This window comes from Macrotis lagotis, chromosome 4 (genome assembly GCF_037893015.1).
Source record: "Macrotis lagotis isolate mMagLag1 chromosome 4, bilby.v1.9.chrom.fasta, whole genome shotgun sequence".
NCBI lineage: Eukaryota > Metazoa > Chordata > Mammalia > Peramelemorphia > Peramelidae > Macrotis > Macrotis lagotis.
The window spans coordinates 258,441,610-258,460,466 of NC_133661.1; the positions used below are offsets into that span (position 1 = coordinate 258,441,610).

Consider the following 18,857-nt stretch of genomic DNA (forward strand, 5'->3'; position numbering starts at 1 on the left):
ATCTATCCTGCTTGATCATGATCATAGAGTATTATCCTAGTGATAACTTACTGTAATCGCTTTGCCAAGATTTTGTTTAAGATTTTTGTATCCATATTCATTAGGGAAATTGATCTATAATTTTCTTTCTATGTTTTGACTCTTCTGACTTTAAATATGAGCACCATATTGATGTCATAGTAGAAATTAGGCAGAGTTCCATTTTCATCTATTTTTCCAAATAGTTTATGTAGAATTGGAACCAGTTGTTCCTTAAATATATAATAGAATTCACTTGTGAATCCATCTGGCCCTGGAGATTTTTTTCTTAGGGACTTGATAGCTTGTTGAATTTCTTTTTCTGAGAAGGTTTATATAGGTATTTAATTTCCTCTTCATTTAACCTGGGAAACATATTTTTGTAAATATTCATCCATTTCACTTGGATTATCAATTTTGTTGGCACACAGTTGGGCAAAATAGTTCTGAATTATTGTATTTCCTCCTCATTGGTGGTGAGTCCACCTTTTTCATTTTTGATAATAGTAATTTGGTTTTCTTTTTTTAATTGAATTGACCAAAGATTTATCTATTTTATTGTTTTTTTCATAAAATAAACTCTTGGTTTTATTTATTAATTCAATAGTTTTCTTGCCTTCAATTTTATTAATTTTTCCTTTAATTTTTAGAATTTCTAATTTGGTGTTTAATTGGGGGGATTTTTTAATTTGTTCTTTTTATAATTTTTTAGTTGAATGCTTAGTTCATTGATTTCCTATTTCTCTTATCATGTAAGAATTTAGAAATATAATATATCTTCTAAAAACTGCTTTAACTGTATACTGTAAGTTTTGATATGTTGTCTTATTATTGTCATTATCAAGGATGAAATCATCAATTCTATCTATGATTTGTTGTTTGATCCACTCTTTCCTTAAAATGAGATTAATTAGTTTCCAATTAGTTTTAGGTCTATCTCTCCATGGCCCATTATTGAAAGTTATTTTGATTGCTTTATTGTCGAAAAAGAAGTATTCACTATTTTTGCTTTTCTGCATTTGATTATAAGGTTTTTATGCCCTAGTACATGGTCTGTTTTTGTATAGGTACCATGTACTGCAGAAAAGGGGCATATTCCTTTCTAACCCATTAAATTTTTTCTGAAAGTCTATCATGTCTAGGTTTTATAAAATTCTATTTACTTTCTTAACTTCTTTGTTGTTTATTTTATGATTAGATTTATCTAATTCTGAGAGAGGGAGGCTGAGGTCTCTTCACCAGTAGTTTTCTGTCTGTTTTTCTGTAACTCTTTCAGCTTCTCTTCTAAGAATTTGGATGCTATACCACGTGGTGCAGACATATTTAGTATTGAACTTGCTTCATTGTCTATGGAACCTTTTAGGAGTATATGATTTCCTTATCTCTTTTAATTAGATCTATTTTTTTGCAGCTGCTTTGTCCAAGATAAGGATTGCTGGCCCTGCCTTTTCACTTCAGCTGAAGCATAATATTCTGCTCCAACCTTTTACCTTTGCTCTGTATGTATGTATCTCCCTGTTTGAAATGAATTTCTTATAAGCAGCATATTGTAGAATTCTGGTTTTTAATCCACTCTACTATCTGCTTATGTTTTATGGGGGAAGTTCATCCCATTCACATTCAAATTTATAATTACTAACTCTTTATTGCCCTCCATGCTAACTTCCCTCTGTTTGTATTTTTCCCCTTTTTTCACCTTATTCCTATTTCCGAGTATTTTGCTTTTGAATACCACTTCCTTCAGTGTGTTGGCCCCCTTATATCCAACCCCCTCCCATTTCTTTCCCCTTTCCCTTTGCACCTTCTTCCTTTCCTTCCTTCTGTCAGTTCCTCTTTTCCTCTCCCCTCTCCCTTTCCCGTCTTAATATGTGAAAAGTAAGATAAGTTTCTAAACTCAACTGAGTGTGTATATGTTAATCCTTGTTTGAGCCAAATCTGATGAGAGTAAGATTCAGGCAGTTTCCCCCTCCTCCCTTCTTCCCCTCCATTACAATAGGTTCTTTGTACCCTTTCATGTGATGTAATTTACCTTATTCAATCTCCTCCAACCTCTCTTTACTGCCCCCCCCCTTTTAAGTAGATATTATTTTTAAATCATTCTATCAGAGTCACGGACAAGTCATGAGTATACATTACTTCTGGCTAAGTATAGTCTCTCTAATAGAGTTACAGTTCTCAAGAGTTATGAGAATCTTTTCTCCCAGGTAGGGATATAGCCAGTTTCATCTTATTGGAAAACAGTTTTTTTCTTTCCCCCTTTTTACCTTTTCATGCATCTCTTGAGTCTCCTGTTTGAAGTCCAGATTTTCTATTCAGCTCTGGTTTTATCATCAGGAAAAGTTGAAAGTCTCCTATTTTGTTAAATGTCCATCTTTTCCCCTGGAAGAGAAGGCTCAATTTTGCTGGATAGTGAATTCTTGGCTGCATTCCAAGCTCCCTTGCTCTTTGGAATATCATATTCCAGGCCTTTTGAGCTCTTAATGTTGCTGCAGCCAGGTCCTATGTAATCCTTACTGTGGCTCCTTGGTATTTAAATTATTTCTTTCTGGCTGCTTGCAAGATTTTCTCCTTTTATCTAATAGTTCTGAAGTTTGGCCACAATATTCCTTGGTGTTTTCATTTTTATATCCCTTTTAGGAGGGGATTGATGTATTCTTTCAAAAACTATTTTGCTGGGGCGGCTAGGTGGCACAGTGGATAGAACACTGGCCCTGGAGTCAGGAGTATCCAGCTTCAGACACTAAAGAATTACCTAGCTGTGTGGCCTTGGGCAAACTACTTAACCCCATTTGTCTTGCAAAAACCTCTGATTCCATGATATCAGAGCAAATCTCCTTCACTATATCCTGAAATATAGAGTCCAGGCTTTTTCTCTCCTCAATGTTTTAAGGAAGCCAGATGATTCTTTTTTTTTTTTTAATAAAACAAAAATTTATTAAAACAGGTCACAAGACTTAGGAAGAACTAGGGGGGAGGGAGGGAGGGAGGGGGAGAGAGAGAGAGAGAGAGAAGAACAGTCAAGCAGCATTGGCTCGGCCATGGTCAGAGAAGACTGTGGCCCTGAGTCAGGGTCCAACCCAGGTTTTTATGTCTTGCCTCTCATCCAGAGGGCAAAAGATGAACTCCCTTTCCCTATTCTGGACTTAGAATTAGGTAGAGGGTAAAGCCTGAAGAGATCAGGATGCAAATTTTACATTAAACAATGAATCAATGGTATAGCAAGAAGGGGAGGGGGGATCTCCACCCAAGCAGCTTTTAAGATTACAGTTGCTTCTGTTACAATCATAATTCTTTACTTCTAGTCAATTTACATCTCAAGAGTAAGGTCTTAGTCAATTTACATCTCCACTCACTTTTCTTTCATTCTCAATTGTCTTCATCTTTCCCCTGCATCATCCCCCCCCCCCCCCCCCCCCCCGCCAAATTATTCAGGACCAGATTCTTCTGGGCCTTTCAGAGTCCAATTGGCAATGAATGCATTACCGCAAGGGCTTCATTGAGGCAGGGTCCAGGGAATGATTGGATGGCACAGCTGGTTGGCATCCTGCAGAGACTCGTCTTGGAGCTATACAGCTAAGAGAAACAAAACTCAAGGGAAAAAAAATTAAGCAAGAAAAAACTTGGAGGTTTATAAGGGACAAGAATTATACTTTATGATCTTAAGCCAGTATCAAAATACCTTTTATAAGAACATGGGTTCCAATATAACATAGATTTGTTGATGGATAACACATAAGTTGCAAACAAAAGCTCAAAAATAGTATAAACAGATATACTGAAAAGGCATTTTAAAAACTGCACATATCCAAAAAATAATTTGCAACAAAATTTTCTATTTTAACTTTGGTCATTGTTATCATGAACAAAAATTCCCGTTGAAGATTGGATCTCTTTAAAGAAGTTAAAAGGTATTCCAATAGGCATGGTTCACTCTCATACTTAATTATGATGCACCTGGAACAATCATGGCAATTTGCTGTTACGGAGCAGAGAGGGACATGAGGACATGTTCCCTTATGATGACAATTTTCAATGGGTCAGGTGAAAGAACTTTTAAAAGAATCCTATCCCAGTTGAGGCTTGGGCCATTCTTTCAAAGGTCACTTCATTTGACATCAAAACCCCATAGGGCTAAATGGCTTCATTGGCATATTGTCTTTCTATTTTTATCATACCTGATTTCAGGCAGATCAATATGTTGTAATATAGCAATTACCTATAACCAGACCTTCAGGTGGCTTGAGCACTATGGAGAATCAAGAGTGTGCCAAGCTGTAATTTTATATAAGAGATCCAGGGGGGAAAATCATAATTCATTTGTTGCTTATGTACCTAAGGACAGTGCTGTAAATGAAATGCAACAAACAGGTTTTGAAATGTAAAAACAATAATCCTAATTTATATATAATATATATTTTAAATAAAATCAACTTTTTTGCAATGAACCCATTTAGTTATTAACTGTTTAAAATAACTAAATATCTCCTTCTGGCTAGGAGGTTGCCCATCATCTCCATACTTCTCACATAGCAATTGACTAGAAATTGCCACAGAAAAATCTCAAATCATCATCATTATTTTATCTTCCTCAAGTTACATAGGTACTTTTCCCTCAAAGCAAATAACCAGTTTGATCCCAGTTTACATACATAGCTAGAAATATCTATATATAAACTTTTAACTACTAGCCATCTTCAGAATACAAATTATTACTTTTAGAATTCTTTTTTTAAAAAAGCATTAGAACATTTTAATTTTCTAACATGTGTTATTGATTCCAATGCAATAAAACAATAGTAAAGCTAGGCATTCAAGTCAATTAGTAACATGAGTTATTAAATTTTACAAAATAATCTTTCCATTATATTATGCACGAATCCACAGATGTATCCCAGGAGGGGGCCATGATTTGTGATGTTTCCTTTACCATCCCTTCAAGACAATCACAAGTTAATTCCAGGCTTTAAGATTACAGTATTCAAATAGTTTACATATTCACAAGAGAACCAAACATTATTAGTATAATTTCAAGTTACAAAAGAATATCAGATAACAGATAAATACTTATACATATATATTCCCTTCCATAAACGTGATGATAGATGATGAGACAAAGATTACACTTTCTTCCTTCACCAACAAAAGATCTTGTGAAATTGTTGATAATATATATATATCAATTTTTAAAAGATTTTATTTAGAGTTTCACAATTTTTCCCCCATCTTACTTCCCTCCCCCCCCAACCTCACAGAAGGCAATTTTCTAGTCTTTACATTGTTTTCATGGTATACATTGATCCAAATTGAATGTGATAAGAGAGAAATCATATCTTTAAGGAAGAAACATAAAGTAAAAGAGATAGCAAGATCAGACAATAAGATATCAGTTTATTTTCTGTAAATTAAAGGGAATAGTCCTTGGTCTTTGTTCAAATTCCACAGTTCTTTCTCTGGATACAGATGGTATTCTCCATTACAGACAGCCCCAAATTGTCTGTGGTTGTTGCACTAATGGAATGAGCAAGTCCATCAAGGTTAATCATCACCCCCATGTTTCTGTTAAGGTGTACAATGTTTTTCTGGTTCTGCTCATCGTACTCAGCATCAGTTCATGCAAATCCATCCAGGCTTCCCTGAATTCCTATCCATCCTGGTTTCTAATAGAACAATAGTGTTCCATGACATATATATACCACAGTTTGCTAAGCCATTCCCCAATTGAAAGACATTAACTTGATTTCCAATTCTTTGCCACCACAAACAGGGCTGCTATGAATATTTTTGTACAAGTGATGTTTTTATACCTTTTTCATCATCTTTTCAGGGTGTAGACCCATTAGTGGTATTGCTGGGTCAAAGGGTATGCACATTTTTGTTGCCCTTTGGGTTTAGTTCCAAATTTCTCTCCAGAAAAGTTGGATGAGTTCACAGCTCCACCAACAATGTAATAGTGTCCCAAATTTCCCACAACCCTTCCAACAATGATCATTGTCCTTTCTGGTCATATTGACCAGTCTGAGAGGTGTGAGGCAGTACCTTAGAGATGCTTTAATTTGCATTTCTCTAATAAGTAATGATTTAGAACAATTTTTCATATAACTATGGATTGCTTTGATCTCCTCCTCTGTAAATTGCCTTTGCATATCCTTTGACCATTTGTCAATTGGGAAATGGCTTTTTAAAAAAAATTTGACTCAGTTCTCTGTATATTTTAGAAATGAGTCCTTTGTCAGAAACATTAGTCATAAAAATTGTTTCCCAATTTACTACGTTTCTTTTGATCTTGGTTACAGTGTTTTTTCTGTGCAAAAGCTTTTTAATTTGATGTAATCAAAATCATCTAGTTTGTTTTTAAATGATGTACTCCATCTCTTCCTTAGTCATAAACTGCTTCTCTTTCCATAGATCTGACAAGTAAACTACTCCTTGATCTTCTAGTTTGCTTATAATATTTTGTTTTGCCTAAATCCAGTATCCATTTGGATCTTATCTTGGTATAGAGTGTGAGGTGTTGGTCTAATCTAAGTATCTTCCATAGTGACTTCTAATTTTCCCAACAGTTTTTATCTAAGAGAGAGCTTTTATCCCAATAGTTGAACTCTTTGGGTATATCAAACAGCAGATTACTATAATTGTTTCCTGCTATTGCACCTAGTCTATTCCACTGGTCCACCACTCTCTTTATTAGTCAGTACCAGACAGTTTTGATGACTGATGCTTTATAATATAATTTTAGATCAGGTAGGGCTAAGCCACCTTCTTTTGCACTTTTTTTCATTGAATCCTTGGAAATTCTTTACTTTTTGTTTCTCCATATGAATTTGCAAGTTTTTCTAATTCATGAAAGTAATTTTTTTGGAATTTTGATTGGTAGGGCACTAAACAGATAGTTTAGTTTTGGTAGAATTGTCATTTTTATTATATTACCTCGACCTATCCATGAGCAGTTAATATTTGCCCAGTTATTTAAATCTGATTTAATTTCTGTGAGAAGTGTTTTGGAATTGGAATTGGGATTGTTTCTCAGTCTGCCTTGGCAAATAAACTCCCAGGTATTTTATTTTGTCTGAGGTTACTTTGAATGGGATTTCTCTTTCTAGCTCTTCCTGCTCTATCTTGCTAGTCATATATAGAAAAGTTGAGGAATTATGAGGGTTTAGTTTATATCCTACAACTTAGCTAAAATTGCTAATTGTTTTCAGTAGTTTTGGGGATGATTTCTTTGACTTCTCTAGGTAGACCACCATGTCATCTGCAAAGAGTGAGAGTTTTGTCTCTTCCTTCCCAATTCTAATTCCTTCAATTTCGTTTTCTTCTCTGATTGCTGAAGCTAACATTTCTAATATGATATTGAATAGTAGTGGTAATAATGGGCATCTTTGTTTCACCCCTGATCTTATTGGGAATGCCTCTAGCCTTTCCCCATTGAATATAATGCTTGTTGATGGTTTCAGATAGATACTGCTTATTATTGAAAGGAAAAGGCCATTCATTCCTGCACTCTCTACTGTTTTTAGTAGGAATGGGTGCTGTATTTTTGTCAAAAGCTTCTTCAGCATCTATTGATAATGATCGTATAATTTCTGTTAGGTTGTTGTTGATATCATTGATTATACTAACAGTTTTACTAATATTGAACCAACCCAGCATTCCTTGGATGAATCCTACTTGGTCAAAATGTATTATCCTAGTGATAACTTTTTGTAATCATTTTTGCTAAGATTTTATTTAAGATTTTTGCATCTATATTCATCAGGGAGATAGGTCTATAATTTTCTTTCTCTGTTTTGACTCTTCCTAGTTTAGGTAACATCACCATATTGGTTTCATAGAAAGAGTTAGGCAGAGTTCCATCTTTCCCTATTTTTCCAAAGAGTTTATATAGAATTGGAACCAATTATTCCTTAATTATTTGGTAGAATTCACCTTTGAATCTGTCAGACCCTGGAGATTTTTTCTTGGGGAGTTCAATGATGACTTGTTGAATTTCTTTTTCTGAGATAAGGCTGTTTAGGTATTTAATTTCCTCTTCATTTAACCTGGGCAACTTATATTTTTGTAAATATTCATCCATTTCACTTAGATTGTCAAATTTATTGGCATAGATTTCAGCAAAATAATTAAAAATTATTACTTTAATTTCCTCCTCATTGGTGTAAGTTCTCCTTTTTCATTTATGATATTAACAATTCAGTTATCAAATTGACTAAAGGTTTATCAAGTTAATTGCTTTGTTCATAAAACCAACTCTTGGTTTTATTTAATTAATTCAATTTTTTTTGCTTTTGATTTTATTAATTTCTAATTTGGTATTTAATTGGGAGTTTTTAATTTGTTCTTTCTCTAATTTTTTTTAGTTGCATATTTAGTTCATTGATTTCCTCTTTCTCTAATTTATTCATGTAAGCATTTAAAGATATAATATATCCCCTGACAGCAGCTTTGAATGAATCCCATAAGTTTTGGTATGTTGTTTCATTATTGTCATTATCTAGGATAAAACACTTAATTCTTTCTATAATTTGTTGTTTGATCTACTCATTCTTTAAAATGAGGTTATTCAATTTCCAATTAGTTCTAGATCTATATCTTCCTGACCCAATATTGCATATAATTTTTATTGCATTATGATCTGAGAAAGATGTATTCACTATTTCTGCCTTTCTGCAATTGATTATTAGGTTTTTATGCCCTAGTACATAGTTAATTTTTGTGGAAGTGCCATGTACTGCAGATAAAAAGGTATATACCTTTCTATCTCCATTCAATTTCCCCCATAGGTCTATCATATCTTTTTCTAACAATCCATTTACCTTCTTAATTTCTTTCTTGTTTATTTTATGATTTGAATTATCTAAATCTGAAAGTGGGAGGTCAAGGTCTCCCACTAGTAGAGTTTTGCTGTCTATGGCTTCCTGTAGTTCTTTCAACTTCTCCTCTAAGAATTTGGATGCTATCTCATTGGGTGCATGCATATTCAGTATTGAAATTACTTTGCTGTCTATGGTATCTTTTAAGAGGATATAGTTTCCTTCCTTATCTCTTTTAACACTATCTATTTTTGCATCTGCTTTGTCTGAGTTAAGGATTGCTACCCCTCCTTTTTCATTTCATCAAAATATATTTTGCTCCAACCTTTTACCTTTAATGTAGCTCTCTGCTTCAAATGAGTTTCTCGTAAGCAGCATATTGTAGGATTCTGGTTTTTAATCCAGTCTGCTATTTGTTCATCCCATTCACATTCAGAGTTAAAATTTCTAACTCTTTATTGCCCTCCATGCTATCTTACCTCTGTTTGTATTTTCCCTTTCTTTCCCCTTTATCCATATTCCTCAGTCACCACCTTCAGTGTATTTGCCCTCCTATATCCACCCTCCCCTTTCTTTCCCCTTTCCAGTTTTTCCCTTTTCCCTTCCCTTCCTTCTGTTAGTTCCCTTTTTCCTCCTCTTCCCTGTCTCCATCCCCCTCCTCCTCCCCTTTCCCCTTTTAATACTGGAAAGGTATGTTTTTTTTAAGTTAACTGAGAGTGTGTGTAAGTTAACTTTAAGCGAATGGAGAGGAAGATTCAGGTGTTTCCCATCTCCTCCCTTCTTCCCTTCTGTTACAATAGGTCTTTTCTATCTCTTAATATAATGAAATTTACACCATTCAGTCCCCTGCCTCCTCCCATCACCTTCCTGTTGCCCTGTTTAAGGAAAAAGTGTTTTTAAATCATTCTATCTAAGTCATAGAAAATCCTAAGTATCCCAAAGTTCTGGCTAAATATATTCTCTCTAATAGAGTCACAGTTCTCAAGAGTCATTAGAGTGTTTCTCCCAAGTAGGGATATAGCCAGTTTCATCTTATTGGATAGCGGGTTTTTTTTCTTTACCATCTTTTTTTTAACCTTTTTATATGTCTCTTGAACCTCCTGTTTGATATCCAAATTTTCTATTTAGCTCTGGTTTTTTTCATCAGAAATTGTTGGAAGCCTTCCATTTTGTTGAATGTCCATCTTTTCCCCTGAAAGAGAAGACTCAGCTTTGCCAGATAGTAGATTCTTGGTTGCATTCCAAGCTCTCTTGCTCTTCGGAATATCTCATTCCAGACACTTTGATCCCTTAATGTTGATGCAGTCAGGTCCTGTGTAATCCTTACTCTGGATCCTTGGTATTTAAATTATTTATTCCTGGCTGCTTGCAAGATTTTCTCTTTTATCTGATAGTTCTAGAATTTGGCCACAACATTCCTTGGTGTTTTCATTTTAGGAACTCTTTCTGGAGGGGATCGATGTATTCTTTCAGTAACTATTTTGCCCTCTGGTTCCATGGTATCAGATCAGTTTTCCATCACTAAATCTTGTAATATTTAGTCTACACTTTTTTTATTCAATGTTTTCAGGAAAATCTATAATTTTCAGGTTGTCCCTTCTCGATCTGTTCTCGAGATCAGTGGTTTTACTGATGAGGAATTTTACATTTTCTTCTATTTTTTCCATTTTTTGGTTTTGTTTAACAGACTCTTGCTGTCTCATGAAGTCATTAGTTTCCACAGATTCCATTCTTTTTTTCAGAGAAGAATTTTCTTTATTTACCTTTTGCAACTCCTTTTCCATTTGGTCAATTCTGTTTTTGAAAGAGTTTTCCACAATTGAGGTTTTGAGAGAATTATTTTCTTTTTTTATTTGCCCAATTGAGGATCTGAGAGAATTATTCTCATTTTGTATTTGTCTAATTGTATTTTTCATTGATTTCTTTTCTTGTTGCAAAGTGTTAATTTTCTCTCCCAAATTTTCCAATTTATTTTTAAACTCCATCCTTATTTCTTCAAGGAAGTCTTTCTGTACTGAAGACCAAATTGTATTCTCCTCAGAGATTCTAGGTCTCTCTGAGTTAGTGTCTTTTCCTTCCAAGAATTTTTCTATGGACCCTCCTTTGGGCTGGCCTTTCTTCATTATCCTAAAACCTTGTGTTGGGTAGGGGCTGGTTCACATGAGTTTGGTGTCAGGATCCCTGGAGGCTTTACTCACTGAGTGAAATATCTCCATCTGGCCAGTAGAGGGTGCTAGAGATTTTGCTCACTAAGTATAATATCTCTAGCTGGCCATTAGGGGGTGCCAGTTGCTTTCGCTTGAGTGTCTGTGACCTTGATTAAGGTCCTATCTCTTGGGCTAGAGGGAGAGGTTTGAAGCTGTTAAATACTTTTGCCTTAGATCAATTGTAGGCTATACCCTGGAGTGAGGTGATCACTCTCCCTATTGTCAGCTGAGGTGTTTTCTGCTGCTCAGGCTTAGTCTGGGGCAGAGGTAATCTGTAATTGTGTTTGTTCTTGGAAGATGCTTTAGCTGAAATGGAGGTATGGACTCTGAGTTCCTCCTGACCAGAGGGGCTCAGGAATTGTCTCTGCAACTGTCCTCCCTCCAGCAATCTCCAGAAGTTCAGCCCTACCACCAACTCTGCTCCCTAGTTGACCCAAGCCCCCATAGTTGATCAGGCTCTAGCCCCACCAATGATATGAAAACGTCCCATTAATGTTTGAAAACACATGTACAAGGGGCAGCTAGGTGGCGCAGTGGATAGAGCACTGGCCCTGGAGTCAGGAGTACCTGAGTTCAAATCCGGCCTCAAACACTTAATTACCTAGCTGTGTGGCCTTGGGCAAGCCACTTAACCTCATTTGCCTTGCAAAAACATAAAAAACCCCCACATGTACACACATATACACACACATATTTTTATACTGTATATTTTTGAATGTACCAATTAAGACTAGTCAAAAAATAAATTTTAGAATCTATCAGAATTGCTTGAGAAACTATATATATATATATATATATATATATATATACATACATATATACATTAAGATCTTGAAATAGCCAATCAATAGTTAAAATTGAATGCATTCTTAAGTAATTTTATAAAGTTCAAACACAGTTACTCTATTACAGAAATATTAGTTATTAGCAGAGGCTTAATTAAAAGATGAAATCTGGGGGCAGCTAAATGGCATAGTGGATGGAGCACCAGCCCGGAGTCAGGAGGACCTGAGTTCAAATTCAACCTCGGACACTTAATAATTGCCTAACTGTGTAACCTTGAGAAAATCACTTAACCCCATTGCCTTAAAAAAAAAAAGATGAAATCTGAATTTCCTAATGCCAGAAAAGATCTTCCCCCTTTTTTTCCTTAACTGACTATGAGGCTTCCCAATCAATCTGCCCATTTCCCCTTCTCCCTCCTAAGGTGAGGCTTTCCTCAGCCAAGCTAATGTCTTTAGGGAATGGGCCTTGGAATTGAAAACATGGTCTTTGCCCAACTCCCCCTCCTCCCCAAACTAGGAAGAAGGCATGGGGTCGCCTGTTTTCTAAAACAAGTTTTGGGGTTTTACTCTACCTGCAGAGAAGCATGAATTCCATCTGTGACACAGGTTTGAGTTTCAAAGTTCTAAAAAGGAAGATTTCCCTTCTCCCTCCCTCCTTCCCCTGCAGCGGGTGGGGGTGGCAGAGAATGAAAGAGAGAATTTCAAAGAGAAAGAGAGAAAAAGAGTTCCAACCAAAGACAATTTCCAGGAGCTCAGGTGTTTTGTTTTTGTCAAATCTAAGTCCTTCCTAGGGGCAATCACACAGCTAGGGGGACTTTTTTTGGTACCAAGTTTTCCCCCATATTTTAATTCTTTGTCAATTTATAGGTAGGCATACATGTCAATTGAACATATGCCAAATGTCCTTCCTTTAAGAACCCTCACTCCAAAGTGGGGTAAAAACCTAACACCCCTCAGAACTGACTTTCCTCCAGTCAGTCTGAAAACAGGGCAGGCCCATATCAGGGCTACTTTGAAACACCACATGGGATCAGTTTAACTGACTCCCCACAAAACTCAACCTTTTTCCCTTTTCCAGAAAAAGGGTAACACAGAAGGAGGGCTAGAGGTCCAATAATTTTCCTACTTTTCTAAAAATCTATGACCTAAAAAAAAAAGGGATGTACTTTTCACCTCGATCCAATTTCCCAGTCTGGGTAGAGTCTCCTATCTGGCTCGCCATTTATGTAGCTGCTGGCTACTTGAGTTCAGTTCTTCCTATAAGGAAACATTATTCAGACTTGGGAAAGCAGGGGTGGAAATAAGACAAAAATTTATTTAAAAGGTTACAAGATGTAGGAAGGGCTAGGGAGAGAGAGAGAGTGTGTGTGTGTGTTAAAAGAATAGCCAAGCAGTGTTAGCTGGGCCATGGTCAGAGAAGACTGTGGAAGCCCAGTGATTCTTAAATTGTCTTTCTTGAATCTGTTCTGCAGTTCAGTTGTTGTGCCAATGAGGTATTTTACATTTTCTTCTATTTTTTTCATGTTTTTTTGGTTGTGTTTAATAAATTCTAGTTGTCTTGTGAAGTCATTAGTTTCCACAAATTCCAATCTCTTTTTTTAAAGAAGAATTTGCATCATTTACTTCTTGCAACTCCTTTTCCAATAGGGCATCCATTTTTGAAGAAGTTTTCCATTTGCCCAGTTGTGGTTTTGAGAGAATTATTTATTTTTTTCACTTGTCCAATTGTATTTTTGAAGGATTTGTTTTCTTGTTGCAAGATGTTAATTTTTTTCTTGCAAAGTGTTAATTTTCACTTGCATTTCTTTTCCCAGTTTTTCCATTTGATTTTTAAATTCCTTCCTGATCTCTTCTAAGAAGTCTTTCTGGATTGGAGACTAATTCATATTCTCCCCTGAAGCTCTAGTCCTCTCTGAGTTAGGATCTTTTTCTTTGAGGTAACATTCAATGGACCCCACTTTCCACTGACCTTTCTTCATTTTCCTAGGATCTTGTGTTAGGGGAGGAGCTGGTTCACAGACCTTCGGTGTTGAGTTCCCTAGAGGCTTTGCTCATTGGGCTTAGTAACTTCAAGTGGGCTGGCCAGTATGGGATGCCAGACACTTTCTCCCTAGGCCTGGGGGTGGGAGGGCAGCAGAATCTGGGTTATCCTCAAAGTGAGCTGGACCCTTGGGCTTAATCTTTTTAATAGGAATGAGCTTTTGTCAAAAGCCTTTTCTGCCTCTGCTGATATATTCAATTATGTTAATAGTTTTCCTTAAGTTAAATCCTCTCTGCATTTCTGGTATAAATCTTACTTGGTCACAATGTATAACCTTTGTGATCTATTGATATAGTCACCCAGTTAGTGTTTTATTTAGGATTTTTGCATCCATATTTATTAGTGACCTTATATTCTAAATAAAAGCTCTCTGTCTAACCTACTCATGTCTCTATATTTTTATCTTTTTTATTTTATTTTTCTCTTTATTTTTAATCTTTTCTTTATTTTACAAAAAATTTTTAAAGTCATGTGCACAGTAAAACATAATATAAAACAATAAATTAAATTTTGATTTCAAGAAAGCCTTTATAATAAATATTAAATATTGGGTGCAAAATTGTCCATCTTTTCTTTGCTTCCTTTTATAAGTTTTCTTCTGTTCTTTGCTGTGTACTTGTTTTTTTTTTAAATTCCCCCCCTTCATTGTCCCCCCAGGGCAGCTATAATTAAGACATATGTGTATTGTTCCCCTCTTTAACCTATTCCCTAACTTTAACATATTCCACAGCTACTAGCTCTCCTTCTCCATCTAATTTCATTGTATCAGTTCTTCTTCTTATACTTCATTTGCATAAAATGCATCTTGGCAAGTGAGACCCCCAGGTATTTTATGTTGTCTATAGTAACTTTAAATGGAATTTCTCTTTCTCTTGCTGCTTGACTTTGTTGTTAATATAAAGAAATGCTGGTGATTTGTGTAACTTTTTTGAAGCTTCTAATTGTTCCAAGTAATTAATTAGTTGATTTTCTAGTATTCTTTTAAGCATAACATCATATCATCTGCAAAGAGTGAGTGTTTTGTTGACTCATTGCCTATTCTAATTCCTTCAATTTTTTTCTTCTCTTATTGCTAAACTTAACATAATAGTGGTGATAATGGCCATCCTTGTTGTACCCTTGATTTTATTGCATATACTTCTAGTTTGTCTCAATTACATATAATGTTTGCTAATAGTTTTAGATAGATATTGCTTGATCAGGGAGGTGATACCATGACACACATGAATTGGATTTGAGCAAGAGGGTGCTTTGCTAAGTCACCAGCCTCACTTTCTCTTCCAGAGCCTTCTGGGTCCAGTGACCAGATAGGAATCAGGATGACTAGAGATGGCCATAGATGTAAGGCAGTCAGAGTTAAGTGACTTGCACAAGTTCACACAGCTAGTTAGTGTCAAGTGTCTGAGGCTGGATCTAATCTCCTGTCTTCCTGACTCCAAGGCCAGTGTTCCATCCACTGCACCATCCTTATTATTTAAAGGAAAAGTCCATTTCTTCCTATGCTCCCTAATAGGAATGGGTGTGGTATTTTGTCAAAAGCTTTTTCAGTATCAAGATAATCATTTGATTTGTGTCATTTCTGTCACTGATATGGTCAATTGTACTGATAGTTTTTCTAATATTGAACCAACCCTGCAGTCCTGGTATATATCCTAACTGATCATAGTGTTTTGTCCTAGTGATAGCATACTGTAATCTCTTTGCTAATATTTTATTTAAAGTTTTTGAACTTTAATTTTCTTTAACTGTTTTGACTCTTCCTGGTTTAAGATTCGGCACCATATTCATGTTAAAAGGAATTTGGTAGACCCCTATTTTTTCAAATGGTTTAAATAGAATCAGAATTAATTATTCTTTGAATATTTGGTAGAATTCACTTGTTTATCCATTTGCCTTTGGAGACTTTTTCTTAGGGAGTTAATTGATCTCTTGTTCAATTTCTTTTCTAAGATGAGGTTATTTTAAGTATTTGATTTCCTCTTCTGTTAATCTGGACAGTTTTTATTTTTATAAATATTCATTCATTTCACTTAGATTGTCAAATTTATTGACATACAGTTGGACAAAATAGCTCTGAATTATTATTTTAATTTTCTCCTCATTAGTGGTGACTCTCACCCTTTTCAATTTTGGTATTATAATTTGATTTTCTTCCTCTTTTAAATCAGATTAACCAAAGGTTTATCTCTTTTATTTTTTTTATAAAAACAACTCTTAGTTTTATTTATTGGTTCAATAGAATTTTTTACTTTTAATTTTATTAGTTGCTACTTTGATTTTCAGAATTTTTAATTTGATATTTAGTTGGGGATTCTTAATTTGTTCTTTTGTAGCTTTTTAGTTGTATGCCCAATTCATTAATCTCCTTTTTCTCTATTTTATTCATTTAAGCATTTAGAGAAATAAAATTTTCCTTGCTCACTGCTTTGGTTGTAACCCACAAGTTTTCATATGTTGTCTCATTTTTGTTCTTACCTTGGATGAAATTAATTTTTTCTATGATTTGTTGCTTAATCCAGTCTTTTGTTGAAATTAGGTTATTTAGTTTCCAATTAATTTTTAGTCTGTCTTTCCATGGCTTTTTACTACATGCAATTTTTATTGTTTCATGATCTGAGAAGGATGCATTTACTATTTTTGCCTTTATGCATTTGATTGTGAGGTTTTGTGTCCTAATATATGGTCAATTTTTGTGTAGGTGCCATGTACCAAAGACAAGAAGGTATATTCCTTTCTATTCCCATTCAGTTTTTTCCAGGGGTCTATCATATCTTAACTTTTATAAAATTCTATTTAGCTCCTTAACTTTCTTCTTGTTTCTTTTGTGGTTAGAGTTATCTAATTCTGAGAGAGGAAAGTTGAGGTCTTCCTATAGTAGATTTTTGCTGTCTATATCTTCCTGTAACTCATTTAGCTTCTCCTCCAAGAATTAAGATGCTATATCACTTGGTGTATATATGTTTAGTATCGATATTACTTCATTGTCTATGGTCCCTATGGGGGTTTCCTTTCTTATCCCTTTTAATAAGATCTACTTTTGCTTTTGCTTTCTCTGAGATAAGGATTTCTACACCTACTTTTTTCACTTCAGCTGAATGATAATATATTCTGCTCCAGCCTCTTTCCTTTACACTGTATCTCTCTGCTTAAAATGTGTTTCTTGTAAACTGTGTATTAGAGGATTCTGGTTTTTAATTCTGCTATAGCAGACTTTAGGAATTCTGCTATCCTATTCTGTTTTATGGGAGAGTTCATCCCATTCACATTCACAGGTATGGTTACTAACTCTGTATTACCCTCCATCTTATCTTTCCTCTGTACTTTCTCTCTCCACCCTATCTGTCCTCATCAGTATTTTGCTTCTGGCTTCTGACTGTCACTTCCCTCAATCTGCCCTCCCTTCTACCAGTCCCTCCTTCCCTTTTCTTTCCCATTTGCCCTTGTACTTTTCCCTTTTATTCTTCCCTCCCTTTTATCAATCCCTCTTTCCCTTCCCATCCCTCCTTTCTCTTCTAATACCCTCTAGGATAAGAGAAGTTTCTAAATCCAACTGAATATATATATGTTATTCCCTCTTTGAGCCAAATCCACTTAAAGTAAGATTCAAAGAATTCTCACCCCATTCCTTCTTTCCCTCTACTAGGTCCTTTGCACCTCTTCACCTCTTAATTTACTCCATTCTATCTCCACCTTCCTCCCTTTCTTTTTGTGGGTTCTGTCACTCCAAAATCGATTTAAAGGCTTGATTAAGGTTGTTTCTAAAGGGAAGTCCAGGAGAACTTAAGGAATTCTGGCTTCTCCCTGTCATTTTACCTCTGGACTTGACTTCTTAAAGAAGCAGTATATACTGGTACTGCTTCTCTAAATTCTCCTCTATAGCTTAGCTAAAATTATTTTCCCAAAGTGCACTATTGACTTCATTGTTAACTCCAACCTTTTCCCTTCTTATTTTTTTTCAGCTTTTCTGTATATTGACACTATTGATTACTGTGCTCCTTGGTACAATACTGTTCTGTTTTTTTCTGACCACTCATTCTTTTTTCTAACTCTACCTTTTCTCTTTTTCACCAGCCCTATAAATATAAGCATCCTTCAAAATTCTAGATTTGTACCTCTTTTTTTTTCTTTCTATACTTTTATTCTTTGATCAAATGAGACAATTTTTTTGACAATTTTTAATTTGCTTTGTAAATCTTGGATATTACTAAAATGTCTGCTACTTCCAGATTTTTTTTGTAATAGTAAAGAACTAGGAGCAAAAAAAGATACTATAGCAAAGAACTAGAATAAAATTAGATTCCTGTGGACCGAAGAATGATATATGAATGTAATGAAATGTTCTAGTGTTGTAAAAAAAGAATAAAATAACTACATAGAAAAACATAGGAAGACTTTAATGAAGCAAAGTAAAATAAGTGGAAAACTATAAAGTAATATATATATATATATATATAATGGCTATTATAATTTAAATGGGAAAAATAAAAACAACATAACAATCGAAACTAAATACCATAAAATTATAATATCCAAGATTAGCATCCAAAAAGAGATGACAATGTACCCACCTTCTTCCCTTCTTTGAAGGGATGAGTTAATTGAATATGGAATTCTGCGTATAATGCATTATTTGTTTAATGCATTGGTTATTTTTATTGAACTGTTCCTTTTTACTTTTTTATGTAGAGTAGGAGAAAAGCTCAGAATATATGAGCAAAAAATTAAGTGCTATATAAACAAAAGATATAAATAAAGTTTAAAAAGATACCCCAAAAGTCCATTTTTCAAGCTGTAACCATTACCAGATTACAGATCATACATGAATCTAGATATTTCTAGCATAGTCTTTTTTCAAACTTCCAGGTATGCATTGTCAGTTAAATGTTAGGCATCTTTACCTGTATATGTATATTCAAAACTGAATTCTTCATCATTTCTCTAAAATCTATTCTTCCTTCTTCCTTCCATATTTATATTAAAACCACTACCATTCTTG

The 18,857-nt window shown here is 34.7% G+C and overlaps 1 protein-coding gene across 2 annotated transcripts in view; it reads left to right on the top strand.

The window, feature by feature from the left end:
• TMEM260 (transmembrane protein 260) overlaps window positions 1-18,857 on the top strand; it is a 102,658-nt gene that overhangs the window by 51,672 nt on the left and 32,129 nt on the right. The gene's annotated exons all lie outside the window — the stretch shown is intronic.